Below are 12,195 nucleotides of genomic sequence, written 5' to 3'. Positions count from 1 at the left end.
GTATCCTAAGAAGACATGGCAATTAAATTTAATGCAGTATCCTGGATGAAATCTTGGAACAGAAAAAGAACATTAAGTAAAAAGATGAAGCAATCTAAAAAAAAAAAGAAATATATATATATATATATATATGTTTATATATATATGTTTATATATATATACACACACACTTTAGTAATAATGTATAAATATTGTTTTGTTAATTATAACAACTGTACCATAGAAATATAAGATATTAATAACAGGGATAACTGATTGTGGGGGTATATGGGGACTCTGTGCTATTTTCAAAATTTTTCTATAAGTCTAAAAGTGTTCTAAAATAAGACATTTATTAAAATATATAGTTGTTTTCTTACCACCATCCTGAGATCTTTTTAAGTTTTTATTTAAATTTCAGTTAGTTAACATATGGTGTAATATTAGTTTCAGGTGTACAATTCTGTGATTTGACACTTCCGTACAACCCAGTGCTCCTCACAAATGTACTCCTTAATTCCCATCACCTATTTAATCCATCCCCTGCCATCCACCTCCCCGCTGGTAATTGTCAGTTCGGTCTCTATGGTGAAGAGTCTGTTTTTTGGATTGCCTCTCTCTTTTTTTCCCCATGATCATTTTTTTTCTTAAATTCCACATGTGAGTGAAATCATATGGTATTTGTCTTTCTCTGACGCATTTCGGTTAGCATATACTCTCTAGCTTCCATCCATGTCGTTGCAAATGGCAGGATGTAATTGTTTTTTATTTTTAATCTTTTTTTAAAAACTTATTTATTTAGGGGAGCCTGGGTGGCTCAGTTGCTTAAGTGTCCGACTTCAGCTCAGGTCATGATCTCCTGGTTCCTGAGTTCGAGTTCTGCATCGGGCTCTGTGCTGACAGCTCAGAGCCTGGAGCCTGCTTCAGGTTCTGTATCCCTTTCTCTCTGCCCCTTCCCCACTCACGTTCTGTCTCTCTCTCTCTCTCTCTCTCTCTCTCTCTCTCTCTTTCTCTCTCTCTCTCAGAAATAAATAAACATTAAAAATTTAAAAAAAATATTTGGAGAGAGAGGAGAGTGTGAGCAGGGGATGGACAGAGAGAGAGGGAGAGAGATTCCCAAGTAGGCTCCACACTGTCAGCTCAGAGCCTGAGGGAGTGCTCGATCTCATGAACCATGAGATTATGACCTGAGCTGAAACCAAGAATCAGATGCTTAACTGACTGAGCCACCCAGGCACCCCAAGATTTAATTGTTTTTGATGACTGAGTAATATTCCATTGTGTGTATGTGTGCATGTATATATGTGTGCATGTATATATGTGTGTGTGTGTGTCTTTATCCATTTGTCAGTCAGTGGATGTTTGGGGTCTTGCCACAATTTGGCTATTGTTGATAATGCTGGTATAAACATTGGGGTGCATGTATCCCTTTGAGTCAGTACTTTTGTATCCTTTGGGTGAATACTTAGTAGTGCATATGCTGAATCATAGGGTAGTTCTATTTTTAACTTTGAGGAACCTCCATACTGTTTTCCAGAGAGGCTGCCCTAGTTTGCATTCCCACTGACAAACAGTACAAGAGGGTTCCCCTTTCTCCACATCCTTGCCAACACTTGTTATTTTTTGTGTTTTTGATTTTAGCCATTCCAACAGGTGTGAGGTGATATCTCATTGTATTTTTGACTTGTATTTCCTTAATGATGAGTGGTATTGAGCATCATGTGTCAGTTGGCTATCTGGATGTCTTCTTTGGAAAATGTCTATTCGTGTCTTTTTCCCATTTTTTTAACTGGGAGTTTATATTAATTTCAGAATACCAGGGGAGTTATAACTTTCTTGAAGCTTTGGTGAGCTGTTCTTGGATGAAAGATAAGAACTAGGGGCAATGGATGGACATTAAGGGAGGATAGACTTTATTTAGTTCTTTGGAAGAAAATATATACCAGTGATTAGATTGGAATGCAGGTGAAATGGTCTGCCTGTGGTTAGCTTCTCACATCTATAAAAATTTTAAACAGAGACCTCTTTTCAGATCTATTATACATGGAAGAATAGATGAAATGCCAAATAAGAGGGTTAGAATAGTCTGAATAAAAAGGTTGGAATTGTCTCACCTTACTATGGTATATTATATGTCTATTGAGTTCACAATCTGTTCCTGCAACCATGGTTGCTTTTCATTCACTCATTTATTCATGCCAACAAATATTTGTCAATTATCTACAAAATGCCTGGTACTTCCTCAAGCCCCAGGTAGATGGTACTGAGCAAATAGAATAATGTTCTTCCTTAGTCCACTGAGAGCAGTCCTTCTTTGGATTAGATTAGAGATGTTCATAAAAGCCTTTTATTTTCTAAGACCACTATTATTTTTTTAGAATAGAATTATCTAGAAGGAATGAAATCCTAAGAGTTATTGACTATAAAGGCTATGAAGATACTTCAAGGACATACATTTTTTTTTAACTTTTTTTTTAAGTTTATTTATTTATTTTGAGAGAGAGTGTGAGCAGGGTAGGGGCAGAGAAAGAGGGAGAGAGAGAACTCCAAGCAGGGTTCTCACTGTCAGCACAGAGCTCAGTGTGGGGCTTGAACTCACATACCATGAGATCATGACCTGAGCCAAAATCAAGAGTCAGACGCTTAACTGACTGAGCCACCCAAGCACCCCTGGATATAATTTACTCTTAAACCTCTTTTTGATGGTTGGGGGGGGGGCAGGAGGAATCTGGTTTTGTTAGGTAGTATCTTCCTTTGCCTATCCTAGGTTATCATTCTCTCAAAGATAGATATAAGAAACTAGTAACTGCTGTGTTGAAGACAAAAATGTATATATAATTTAAAGAGAAGTGGGTCATTTAAAATCCTTATCTTCCTTATTCCTATAAAGTATCATGTAAGTTAGGGAAAATCATTTCTTTCAGTTCTGTTTTGTGGGTAATAATTCTTTGTAAATAACCATAGATGTTCTCAAGTGAAACTGTTATGTAAAGTTCAAATGAATGCAGGAATGTAAAGAATTTTGCTTAGATACTCATTAATTTAGGGGTCAAGAAGAGATCAATTCATCTCAAGAAAGGAGGCGATATTTTATCTAATTCCTAGTATGTAAATTTTAAATTTATGATTTAATTCACTACAACAAACCCTGAGGACTGAGAGTTTAAATAATTTACTCAATTAGTCTAGCTAACTGAACTGTTAAGTGGAGGAACTAGGCACTAAGCCCATTTGAAAACTTCAGAGCTTTTTCCCCATAATCAGACTTCTGGATATGATGAAAGACATCAAGACCCCTATTTCACAAGGCTCCCTTGGCCTTCTAAGGCAGATTCATTTTGTCTACAGATATTTCTTGGGATATCTATCTTATTTCTGATACCACGCTAGATGATTAGAGCATATTCCTGAATAAAATAGTGGTTCCTGTACATGTGGAGAGCTTAGAGCCTGGTGAGAGAGTCAAACAGTAAACAAGCAAATACGTTAAAAAAAAACTATGTAATAATAAATGAAGAGACAAGGTCTCTAAGTGAAATGAACATAGTGTAATGACAGAAATCATTGAGGATGGGGAGAGGTTTTACTTAGATAGTCCCTCTGGGCAATGGTATTTAGGCTGGTATTTAAAGATAAGCAAGTGTCAGTTGTAAAAGGTCAGGGAGTAGAGTATTGTGGAAATGTCTGAAGGTTCAAATATATTTAACATTTGTTTCTGTAATTCATTTGAGTTAAATTTTGTATTCGGTATGAGACTTAGGTTGAGGTTAATCCCCCCCCCCCCCCACTTTGGATAAAAATTTGTTCCAGCACCTTTTACTGAAAAGGCTATCTGTCCTCCACTGAATTGCCTTTATCAACTCAGTGGAGCTGATTTCTGGGTTTTGTATTCTGTTGTTTTGATCTATGTGTCTGTGCTCTGCCAGTACCACACAATCTTGATTAGTGTAGCTACATAATAAGTCTTGATATTGGATAGACTGATTCCTTCTACTTTTTTTTTTCAAAATTATTTTAGCTGATTTACTTCTTTTGCCCTTCCATATTATTAGTTTTTTAAGTAGGTTTCATGCCCAGCACAGAGCCCGGTGTGGGGCTTGAACTCACAGCCCTGATATCAAGACCTGAGCTGAGATCGAGTGGGATGCTTAACTGACTAAAACACCCAAGCACCCTCCACCCTTCCATATAAGTTTTTGAATAATCTTGTGTATGTCTACAAAAAATCTTCTTGGGATTTTAGTAGGAATTGTGTTAAACGTGCATGCCAGTTTGGGAGAGAATTGATTATTATACTGAGTTTCAATTATTTATTGTACTGAGTCTCAATTATTATATTGAAACTCAATATAATATTTACTTTATTGAATCTTTTATTATATGGAATCCATAAACATGGTATATCTCCCCATTTATTTAGATGTTCTTTGATTCTTTCATCAGCACTTAGATTTTTACAGGTTTATCTTTTATCTTGTAACCTTGCTGAAGTAATTTGTTAGTTCCAGGAGTATTTTTGTAGAGTCCTTCAGTTTTTTACATAGGCAATGGCTCATGGGATCTGCAAATAGGGACCATTTTATTCTTTCTTTCTGATCTGTATGAATTTTAGATTCTTGCCTGTTGCACTGGCTAGACCGTTTAGCACTATGTTGAATAAAGTTGTTGAGAGCAGCCTTCCTTGCCTTATTCCCAATCTGAAGAGAAAAGCATTTAGTCATTTACCATTAAGTATACTATTAACTCTAGGTTTCTGTAGATGCGCTTTATCAAGTTGAAGATGTTTCCTTCTATTCTTATTTTTCTGAGAGGTTTTAAAATGTAGAGGTGTTGAATTTGGCAGATGGTTTTTCTGCAATCATGACTTTTTTTTCAACCTATTAATATGATAGATTAAATTGATTATTTTTCAGCATTAAACCAGCCTTGTATCCCTTGAATAAATCCATGTGAATATTTTTCATAATTATCTTTCGATATTGCTGAATTCTGTTGGCTAATATTTTGTTAAAGGTTTCTGTAACTTTATTCCTTAAGGAAATACCCTCTGTTTTTAATAGCAAGGTAATACAAGCTTCGTAAAAATAAGTGTGTTCTCTTTTGTTTTCTGTTAGAGATTGTGTAAAATTTGGTATTCATTCTTTTTTAAATGCTTGCTAAATTTTTCCAGTGAAATCATCTAAGACTGGATATTTCTTTTTTGAGAGTTTTGAAATTATGAATTCAATCTTAATAGTAATAGGGCTATTTAACATTCGTGACTTGTGCTAGATGTGCGAGTGTTTTTGTATTTGTTTCTGTTTTTTTTTGTTTTTGTTTTTTGAAGGAAATAGTCTTTCATTTAAGCTATTAATATCATGTATGTAGATGTGTTCATTGTATTTCTTTATTCTTTTGTTTTCGGAAGGATCTATATATAGTGGTATCCCTCTGTTTCATTCTTCTTTTTTTTAATCCGTTGGCCACAAAGCATTCTTTTTTTTTTAAACTTAATTTTATTTTTTAATTTACATCCAAGTTACTTAGCATATAGTGCAACAATGATTTCAGGAGTAGATTCCTTCATGCCCCATTAAGATTCCATTTAGCCCACCCCCCTCTCCCACAACCCCTCCTGTAATCCTCTGTTTGTTCTCCATATTTAAGAGTCTCTTATATTTTGTCCCCCTCCCTCTTTTTATATTATTTTTGTTTCCTTCCCTTATGTTCATCTGTTTTGTCTCTTAATGCCCTCATATGAGTGAAGTCATATGATATTTGTCTTTCTCTGACTGGATAATTTTGCTTAGCATAATACCCTCTAGTTCCATCTGTGTAGTTGCAAATGGCAAGTTTTCATTCTTTCTGATTACCAAGGAATACCCCATTGTATATATATATACACCACATCTTCATTATCCATTCATCCATCAATGGAAATTTGGGCTCTTTCCATACTTTGGCTATTGTTGATAGTGCTGCTATAAACATTGGGATGCATGTGTCCCTTTGAAACAGCACACCTCTATCCCTTGGATAAATACCTAGTAGTGCAATTGCTGGGTCATAGGGTAGTTCTATTTTTAATTTTTTGAGGAACCTACATACTGTTTTCCAGAGTGGCTGCACCATCTTGCATTCCCACCAACAGTGCAAAACAGATCCTCTTTCTCCGCATCCTCGCCAACACATGTCGTTGCCTGAGTTGTTAATGTTAGCTATTCTGACAGGTGTGAGGTGGTATCCATTGTCGTTTTGATTTGTATTTCCCTGATGATGATGATGATGAGTGATACTGAGCATTTTTTTCATGTGTCGGTTGGCCATCTGGATGTCTTCTTTGCAGAAGTGTCTATTCATGTCTTTTTCCCCATTTCTTCATTGGATGATTTGTTTTTTGGTGTTGAGTTTGATAAGTTCTTCATATAGATTTTAGATACTAACTCTTTATCTGATATGTCGTTTGCAAATCTCTTCTCCCATTCTGTCAGTTGCTTTTTAGTTTTGCTGATTGTTTCCTTTGCTGTGCAGAAGCTTTTTATTTTAATGAGGTCCCAATAGTTCATTTTTGCTTTTTTTCCTGCCTTGCCTCTGGAGATGTGTTGTAAGAAGTTGCCATGGCCAAGATCAAAGAGGTTTTTGATCTTTCTCCTTGAGGAATTTGATAGCTTCCTGTCTTACATTAGGTCTTTCATCCATTTTGAGTTTATTTTTGTGTATGGTGTAAGAAAGTGGTCTACATGGAAAACCCAAAATATTCAACATAGCATTGGAAGTCTTAGCTTCTGCAATCAGACAACACAAAGAAATAAAAGGCATCCAAATTGGCCAGAGGAGGTCAAACTTTCACTCTTCACAGATGATGTGATACTTTATGTAGAAAACCCAAAAGATTCCACCAAAAAACGGCTAGACCTGATTCATGAATTCAGCAAAGTTGCAGGGTGTAAAATCAATGTACAGAAATCGGTTGCATTCATATTCACCAACAATGAAGCAACAGAAAGAGAAATCAAGGAATCGATCCCGTTCACAAGTACACCAAAAACCATAAAATACCTAGGAATAAATCTAACCAAAGAGGTGAAAAATCTATACACTGAAAACTATAGAAAGCTTATGAAAGAAATTGAAGACACCAAAATATGGAAAAACATTCCTTGCTCCTGGATAGGAAGAACAAATATTGTTAAAATGTCGATATTACCCAAAGCAATCTACATATTCAATGTAATCCCTATCAAAATAACACCAGCATTCTTCACAGAGCTAGAACAAATAATCCTAAAATTTGTATGGAACCAGAAAAGACCCCGAATAGCCAAAGCAATCTTGAAAAAGAGAACCAAAGCAGGAGGCATCACAATCCCAGAGTTTAAGCTGTATTCGAAGTTGTAATCATCAAGACAGTATAGCACTGGCATAAAAACAGACACTCAGATCAATGGAACAGAATAGAGAACCCAGAAATGGACCCACAAACGTATGGCCAACTAATCTTTGACAAAGCAGGAAAGCATATCCAATGGAATAAAGACAGTCTCTTCAGCAAGTGGTGCTGGGAAAACTGGACAACGACACGCAGAAGAATGAATTTGGACCACTTTCTTACATCATTCTTAATATTGATAATTTTGTGTTGTCTTTTTTCTTTGACAGTCTTACAAGAGGTTTGTCAGTTTCACTGATCTTATAAATTTCGATTTCTTTTTATTCATTGATTTTCTCTACTTTTTTGTTTTTAATGTCCTTGATTTATGCCATTATCTTATTTATTCCTTTCCTTCTGCTTGCTCTCGGTTTATTTTGCTTTTTCTTCTAGGTTCTTGAGGTAAAAGTTTAGACCATCAATTGCAGACCTTTCTTCTTTATTAATTTATATAAGGCCATAATTTTCCCTCTCATCACCAGTTTTATGTTCCACAAATTTTGATATATTTTGTTTCATTTTTTTCCAATGTATTTTTGATTTCCTTTGGCTTATTTAGGTTTCTTTTTTTAGTTTTCAAGTGTTTTGAGATTTTCATTTCTTTTCCCTCTTATTGATTGAGAGTTTTTAATGTTTATTTCTATTTTTGAGATGAGAGAGAGAGAGGGAGAGAGGGAGAGAGAGAGAGAGAGAGAGAGAGAGAGAGAGAGAATGTGAGTGGGGGGGGGCAGGGAGAGAGGGAGACACAGAATCCAAAGCAGGCTCCAGGCTCTGATCTGTGAGTACAGACCCCAGTGTGGGGCTCGAACTCACAAACTGTGAGATCATAATCTGAGCCAAAATCGGATGCTTAACCAACCAAGCCACCCAGGCGCCCCTCCTCTTATAGATTTCTAATTTGATTCCATTGTGGTCAAGAAACACACATTGTAAGATTTTAGTTGTTTTAAATTTGTTGAGGTTTAATTTATGTCCTAGAAGATGATCTACTTTCATATATGTTCTGTGGTCACTTGAAAATAATTTGAAATCTTTTATTAAGTGTAGTGTTTTATAAATGAGAATTAGATCCTATTAAATTGGTGTTGTTGAGTTCTATATGTTTGCAGGTTTTCTGTTGAGTTCTATCAATTGTTGAGAGGAGTGTTGAAGATTCTGACTATAGTCATAGATTTTTCTATTTAATTTTTTCAGTTTATCAGTTTTTACTTCACATAATTTGCAGCCCTGTTGTTTGGTGCATACATGTTTAGGATTGCTATGTCTTCTTGGTGTATTGGCTCCTTTGTCATTATATAATGTCCTTTTCTGTATCTGGTAATTTTCCTTGCTCTGAAATCTATTTTACATAATATTAAATAGTAAATTCTGCTTTACTTTGATTAATGCTTGCATGATGTATCTTTTTTGATTATTTACTTTTTAACTTTTCTATATCTTTATATTTGAAATGAATTTCTTGTGCATATAGTTTGGTCACGTTTTGAAATCTATCCTTTCAATCTCTGTCATTTAGTTTTAATATTTAGACCATTTTAATTTATTGCAATTATTGATATCTTAGAGATTAAGCCTGCTATTTTTAATTATATTCTATTCTTTCTGGGTTTTGTTGTTGTTGTTTGTTTGCTTGTCTATTTTCTTTTTCCTGGTTTCTTGTGGGTTACTTGGAACAATTTTTAGAATTCCTTTTGATTTACCTATAGTGTATTTGAATGTATCTCTTTATATAGCTTTTTAAAAAAATTTTATTTTTAAGTAATTTCTACACCCAACGTGGGGCTTGAATTTGCAACCCTGAGATCAAGAATCATATACTCTACTGACTGAGCCAGCCAGGCACCCACTTTTTATAGCTTTTTTAGTGGTTGCTCTAGGCATTCTATACACATAACTTATTACACTCTGTTGATGTTATCATTTAACCAGTTAGAGTGGGTTTAATTTATGTGACTGGGTGGGAGTTTAGGTTCTCTCCGTGGTCTTTGCTTCTGTGGGCGGGAGTGGGGCCACAATTTTTCTATGGTATTTGGCTGGAATATAGAGTTTATTGTCTAAAAGTTTCTTGCCCTGCTAGGCTTCCATCTAGTTGTTTTATCTTACTTCTTTGGCAAGGTAGAGAGGCTTTTATTGGGGCTTTTTATTTGTACTTGTTTATGTTCTTTTGTTCCTTAATCTCCAAGTCTGGGACATATGAAACAAAAAGAAAACCTAGGGAATTCATAGTGGTTCACTGAGTTTCAAGGTTGCTACCTTGTCAGCTTTCTTCTCTCCACCTTTCGGTCTTTTAATTAGTTTAATTTAGCACTCTTGTTTGGTACCCTAGGATTCTCAAGCTTTTGCTTTGTGATTTTTACTTTATATTTAAAATGTTTATGTATTTTATCCACTAGTTTCAGTACATCTTGAGGAACTGAGCAGTGTCTTTTATTACATATGTGTCATTTATTTTTGTTGATGATCAACATAATTAGCCCCATTTTGCCTTTTGATTTGAATTCCATTACCTAAAGGTAATATTGCTATTTATGCTTTACCTGAAACATTTTTGGCTTTTATTTATCATTTGTAATATATCATATGTTATTAGCATTTTCACTTGTATCTATATATAATATAATCAGTCTTCTTCTGTTATATTTTTATTCTCTTTTGCCTTTCATATGTTCTTGATTTTTTCTTTTATCTTTTTAGTAGAGTCCAAAAGTTGACCTCTTGCACATATAGACAACAAATTTTAACATATTTCCAAAAGCAGTTCAGTGCAGAAGGATAGTCTTTCCAACAAGTGATGATGGAACAATTAGAGATCCATATACAAAAAAAAGAGAAATGTTATCCATATCTACCTCACAGCATATTCTAAAATTGATTCAAAATTGATCAAACACTTAAATGTAAAAAAGAAAAGTAAAAATTTCTAAAAGAAAACTGATTTAGTTTGTTTATAGCACTGATCACTATCTAAAATTACCCTATTATCTATTTGTATACTTACTTACCTATTAGTTTTTTACTTATAGTTGACTATCTCCTCCCTTATAAAATGTACATACCACATGTACACATACAATAAAATGTAATAAATAGGAGACCTTCAATAAATATTTCTAAAGTGAATGAATGGACCAAAGACCAAAATGAGCTGTCTCCTAAGAAGCCATGGTATGTGCAGATGTAGCAAACAGGAAGGGAGCTGATAGAGGCTAAAAAAAAAGGCATTCTAAGTCAATACTTGCATTTAAAATAATTTGATCAAAAATTGGTGGCTTTTATAAAAACGACTTTGATAGTATGTGTACAAAATGTACAAGTAGCAAACTGAAATGCTCTAATGTTAGTAGCTCTCAAATCACCCAATTTTCAGTTTAAAAATACAATGTCAAAAGGTTTAGTACCATGAATTTGTCAGATCTTGGATTTCTATGGCATTGCTATCAAACTGGCTGTATTCTTATTAAGGTGTGTCTACTTCAGAGACCTTATCAGTCTGACCAGGCATGTGCATATATTGATGTTTGTATGTGTGGCATGTGTATATCTGTGTGTCTACTCTTCTCAGAAAAATTTTTCCTAGGTAACTGAGGCACGGTTTCTAAGTGTGTTAGACAACATTGTTTGGAATGCCAAGGGGGTAAATGATTTTTGCATATTAATGTTATTTGTATACTAATGTTGTTCTACTCTAATGGGTTCATGCATTCTATTTCCTCTCTCAAAAATACTATACTTAATTAACCGTAATTGTTTCTTTTTTTCTGGTTTCTTCCCCTCCCATCCAAAATGTACATTTAGTTCAAGCTGGAAGATGGCACAATAAAATCATTTTCTCTCATACCAATATTCTTCTTACTGAGGCCAGAAATGGCTAAGTATAGCAGGGACTCAATGAGCAGAAGGGAGCCATTTTGTGATGCTTTTCTTGTGTTCTTGATTAATGGAACATCCTTTTGATGAAAATATAGATTTATGGTATGTTAGAGCCAGAAAAAAATAACTTTTAAATTATATTACTACTACTACTACAACTATGCTTTATGCTACACATTGTACATACATTATTGCACTTAATTCTCATCACATTTTCTATAGGTATTATTGTCTCCATTTTACAAATGAGGATAGTGAAACTCAGAGGTGTTAAGTAACTTGCCCAAGGTCATACAGCAGATGTAGCATTTGAATCTATTCTCTCCGGTCCCACATTCCACACTCTTAATCATTGTACTCTGCCACCTTTCCAATCCATACATCTCTATTTAAATAATATGGAAAAACTGTGACACAGAGACAGAGGTTGGTCATACAAAGTCACAGCAATACTTAATTCGGTTGTTTATTTAATAAATATTAATACAAATACTATTTGCAAAGGGTGGTGCTAATCACTGAAATGTATATAGGCAAAGAGAAGTAAAGTATAGTCTTGTTCTCCCTGTTTAATCACTAATTTATAATTGTATTGGGGGGTGAATACATACAAAATTAGGGAGAGGAAATGAATCAAGTGGGAGGAGTGAAGAAATTCTGGGTGTGGGTTGAATGTAGCAGTCATCCAACTTTCAAAATGAGAAAAACGGGCCATTGTGTGTTCCACGATTTAATCTTGTCACAGTGGTGTCACTCTGACAGTCTTAGAAATTGTCCCAAGTTAGGATCAGCAAAGCCTACAAAGGGGTTTACTCTTATATCTGTTCTTAGCAGCCCAGTTGGCTGTTTGAGCAAAATAGTGCAGGGGCAGGTCATTTCAAGACTGGCTGTCAAACCCGGGCTCCCTGACAATCAGTCCTACACATTTTCCAATAACT

The sequence above is a fragment of the Felis catus genome, chromosome B1 (genome assembly GCF_018350175.1).
Source record: "Felis catus isolate Fca126 chromosome B1, F.catus_Fca126_mat1.0, whole genome shotgun sequence".
Lineage (NCBI taxonomy): Eukaryota > Metazoa > Chordata > Mammalia > Carnivora > Felidae > Felis > Felis catus.
This window is presented reverse-complemented; position numbering follows the sequence as displayed.